We start from the raw sequence: 5126 nt of genomic DNA, 5'->3' as shown, positions 1-5126 counted from the left end.
ATAATGGTCTTGCATTTTCCTAAGTATGCGCTAGTGTCAGGTCAGTTATTACCTCCTCTGAGGGCTAGAAATGGGAACGTCAGTCCAGACTAAGTGAACAACTTGAGTATAATCATGGAAGGGCCATGTGCAATGTGTGAAAGAGAACAAAGGGTCTAGGACTGTGAGCAGTTTGAGACATAAAGTTAGATGTTATTTGGGGGCTGGAGTGCAGTGACCTTAAAAGCTAAGCTTGTGATTTTCACCTGGTCGTCAGTGAGGAGTCATCAAGAGTTATGAAACAGGGGAGTGGTATGGCAGAGACAGCGTGAAAGGACAACCTGCCCGCTGGCAGCAGCAGGACGAATTAAGCTGAGAAGACCAGATGCAGAACTACCAGTTGAGAGTGCTGGCATGAGGCAATAAGAGCTGGGGGTGGGGAGGTGACCCTGCGGAATGGAAAGGGAGAGACACTTCATTCATATACTCATTCATTCATTAAACAAATATTTATTAATCACCAGGAGCTAGGAACTGTGTTAGATGTGAACACTGAAGTCATATGACATATATGAGGGAAGACTAAAAACTGAGATTAGTAAAAATTAACTGAAGATAAAGCAATTAGTCAAAAGAATTACATAAGATAATCATGTAAAATGAGACATCAAAAGGTGGGGGAAAGAGTAAAAAAACAGTTCAGTTTTGGAATGTGCTCAAACATGTTACTATCAACTCAATATTGTCTCAGTCAAGGGAAATATATAATATAGAGATGTAGAATGAGAAAACAAAAGCATAAATTGTGGGGGTGGAGAGAGCAGAAATGCACAACCTAGGAAGTTATACAAATACGTAGTAGCTGTCAACTCATTGCAGGTGAATATATACACAAAGGCTTATTTCTGAAGCTCACAGTTACCACAAAGCAAAAAAAAAGAGATAAAAAAGAAACTTAAACTCACTTCTAAAGAAAGACATCAAGACTAAAAGAAAGAAAGAAAAGGAAGAAACAGAGAAGGCATTAGAATACAACCAGAAATCAATTTAAAAATTGGCAGTGAATACATAGATGTCAGTTATCACCTTAACTGTAAATTGACTGAACTCTGCAATCTAACTATAGAGTGACTGAGTGAATTAAAAAAAAAAACAAACCCAAACCTTACTATGTGCTCCCTATAGGAGACTCATTGAGAGAGAAGTACAGTCAGACTAAAAGTGAAGGGATAGGGAAAATATTCCACACAAATGGAGGTAAAAAGAAAGCTGGGATAGATATACTGATATAAGACAAAATCAAGTTCAAAACAAAAACTGTTTAAAAAAAGATAGGCATGGTATAATAATAAAAGGTCCAATCCACTAGGAAGATGTATCTAATGTAGGAGCACCAAGATATATAAAACAAATATTAACAGATGTACACAGAGAAATTGATAGCAGCACAATATTAGCAGGGGCCTTTAACATCCTATTACATCAATGGATAGATTCTCTGGGCAGAAAATCAATTAGGAGACATCGATCTTAAATGATACATTAGACCGGATGAACATAATAGAGTTATACTGAGCATTCTATCCAAAAGCACAGCATATGCGTTCTTTGCAAGTTTACACACACATTAGGACTCAGAACAAATCCCAACAAATTTTAAAAGATTGAATTTATACTAACTTCTCTGACTACAATGGTATAAGGTTAGAAACCAACTATGAGAAGAAAAATGGAAAGACCACAAGTAACTGGAGATTAAGCAACATATTACTGAATACCTATTGGACACTGAATAAATCAAAGGATAAATGTATCTGGAGATGAAAGAGAATGAAAATTCTCACACCAGAATCTTTGGAATTTTTGTAGCAATATTGGTAATTTCAAATAAACAAGTTACAGCTAAAGGAACTAGAAAAAGATCAAAGGAAGCCCAAGTTTGAAAGGGGGAGAGGAATAATAAAAATCAGAGTGGAAGTAAAGGAAACAAAACAAAGCAAAACAAGAAAATCAATGAAACAAAGAAAATACTAATAACACATATATGTACCAGACAAGGGGTTAATAACCAAAATATTAAGCAACTTGTACAACTCATTATCAACAACTACAACAACATATAATCTGATTTAAAGATAATCAGAGGATCTAAACAGATATTTCACCAAAGTAAATATATATATATAACCAACAGACACACAAAAAGTTGTTCTATGCTAAATATCATTAAGTAAATGAAGTCAAAACTACAATGAAATTTCACCTCATACCAGTTAGGATGACTATCATAAAAAATGACCAAAAATAATAAATGTGAGAATGTGGAGAGAAAAGAACACTTATTCTCCACTGGTGGAAATATAATTTAGTGCAACCACTACAGAAAACAGTATGGAGTTTCCGCAAAAAAAAAAAAAAGAACTGCCATATGACCCAATAATCCCACTTCTGGATATTTACCCAAAGAATGTGAAAACATTAACTTGAAAAATCCTTTGCACCCTTCTGTTTATTGCAGCACTATTCATAGTATCCAAGATATGGAAATAATCTAAGTGCCCAATGATGAATGAATGGATAAAGAAGATGTTATACATATACAATGGAATACTACTCAGCCATAAAAAAGACAAAAATTGTTGTTTGTGACAACATGGATGGACCTTAAGAAGATGATGCTAAATGGAATGCCAGAAAGAGAAATACAAATACTATAAATTTCACTCATTCATGGAATATAAAGAAAATAAACTCTTCAACTCCGACAACAGATTGATGGTTGCCAGAGGGGGTAAAAGGGGAGGGACTGGGTAGATGAGGCAAATGATTGATGATAAATGGTGACTAGAACTTTAGTGGTGGGTGTGGTAAGAAAAAAATGTAACCTTGAAATCTATACAGTATTATAAACTAATCCTACCTTGGCCTCCCTGGTGGCACAACGGCTTAAAGTATAGCTCTATGAAACAGCAGCAGGAGTTCGATCTCTGACCAGGGAGGTGACCCACATGGTACAGTAGACCTCTCCTGACACTGCTCCCCTCAGCAGTGTGCTTCAGTCGATCTGCCTGTTCTGCTCCCCACTCTGACTCTGGTCAATCATCTCACTCCCTGCATCTCTGGCATGTACCCCAGCTCTGCATGCATATATAAGTAAATCTCTTAAAAAATAAACTAGTACTACCTCAATAAAAAAAAAAGAGGGAAAGGGAAAATAAAGGTGGAATCCAGGATCTAAGCAAAAGGTAACCAAAGTTGACCCCTACATGACTAAGTCACAATGCTGCCAGCAAGATAAACAGAAAAGCCAGGAGAAAGTCCTACTTGGAACATCTATGAAATAATTCTGAATGTAGTTTGATGCTACAGTGTAACGGGAAGGTGGACTGACCCAGCAGCAGGGAAATGTAGGTCTGGTACTGGAAAGGAAAGTCAAGGCAGGAGGTGGAGACATGGGTAACTCTACAAGGAATGGCACTTCAAATTCACTAAAGTTCTGTGACTTTAAAAGATCTGAGCCAGCTTGACTGAGCTTCATCCAAAGCTCAGAGCACAGAATGCATAATGCAAACCTGGTACAAACCTGTTGCCTCTCCCCTATGATTCCTGACATTATAGCCCCATCACACACGAGGAGATGAGTTTTCAGAAGCTGATTAGTTAAAACCTTGGATCTGACTTCTCTTTCACCTTTGGCTTGACTATGCTCTTCCCCTTCTTGGCTAGGAAAGGGTGTACTGCAGGCAGATGGTAAACTGTGAACAGAAATAAACTCTCTTCACATGTAGCAAGTATATTTATATCCAATCCTATAATATCACTGCAGGCATAATTATAGCCAATCCTGTAATTGTGTTGCGGGTATTAGGCATCAAAACCTAACCAAATGTGCCATGGAGACCAGAGAGATATGGCTGTTGGGGCAGGGAGCCATAGTGCCAGCTGCTGCCCCTCAAGATGACTGGGTGAAAGCTATTTATAGCTTATCAGGGGGCTGTGCCAACACAAGTATGTGGGGGAATGATAATTTCATGGGGTCTGACTTTGAAAATAAAAATAAAATTAGTGCATATACACTGTACTAGGTACATTGTATGGAAAAGTATTTATAACCCCATGATCCCAAAACAGCATTGCTATTTTTTTAATATTTGTCATTGTAGCATTTTTATTTAACATATATGTGTCTTGTGTTATACTGCAAATAATGCCTTCTATCTTGCTTTTTTCCAGTTAATATCATGAGTGCTTTTCTGTATTACTAAGATATATTCTAAAACATTATTTGAAAACTTATATTGCCTTATGTTCATATAATGGAACATTATATAGCAGTTGAAATGAATAAATTAGAACTTCATGTATCAATACAAATAATACTTAATGTAAGATTAATTTAAAAGTAACTTACAGAGTTAGATATATAATTTAATGTTTGATAAATAGAAGATCAGAAACAATATTATGTATTACTAATGTCAACAGATGTAAATATATAAAAAATATAGATAGAAGGAATTTTCTCTGGGAGGGAAGTAAGGTTGAAATTAAGGAGCTGCATAAGGTGTAAATCATCCTTGTAATTCATTATTTCTTTTAAAAATGATCTAAAGTCAGCAAAATCTTAAAACGTATTAAATCTACATTCTGATTAAATGTGCATTCATTATTTTTTCAGTATTTTTCCTGTACATTTGAAATATCATATTTTTTACAGAAGAAAACCTCTTTCGGAGCACTTTTAGGTTTACAGGAAGTATTGGGAGTTCCCAAATACCTCTTTATACCAACACACACACACACACACACACCCTACTATTAACATCTTGCTTTTTAGTGTGGTACATTTACTACAAGTGAGTAAATATTGACCTATTACTAAAATCCATAGGCTAGGTGAGGGTTCATTTAATAGGTCTCAGCAAAGGAGCGGTGACAGGTACCTATCATTACCATAAGGTTTAATATCTTCTCCCTGCCCTGAGGATCACCCAAGCTCCACCTACTTGCTCCTCACACCTCCCTCCCTCCACCCAAGCCCCTGGCAACCACTGATCTTTCTCATCTCTATAGGTTTGACTTTTCCAGAATGTCATGCGGCTAGAATTATAAACTAAGTAGTTTTTTAAGTTTCTGAATAAATTTTA

The sequence above is a fragment of the Condylura cristata genome, unplaced genomic scaffold (assembly GCF_000260355.1).
Source record: "Condylura cristata isolate star-nosed mole 26May11 unplaced genomic scaffold, ConCri1.0 scaffold00011, whole genome shotgun sequence".
NCBI lineage: Eukaryota > Metazoa > Chordata > Mammalia > Eulipotyphla > Talpidae > Condylura > Condylura cristata.
Note: the sequence above shows the minus strand (reverse complement) of the source record.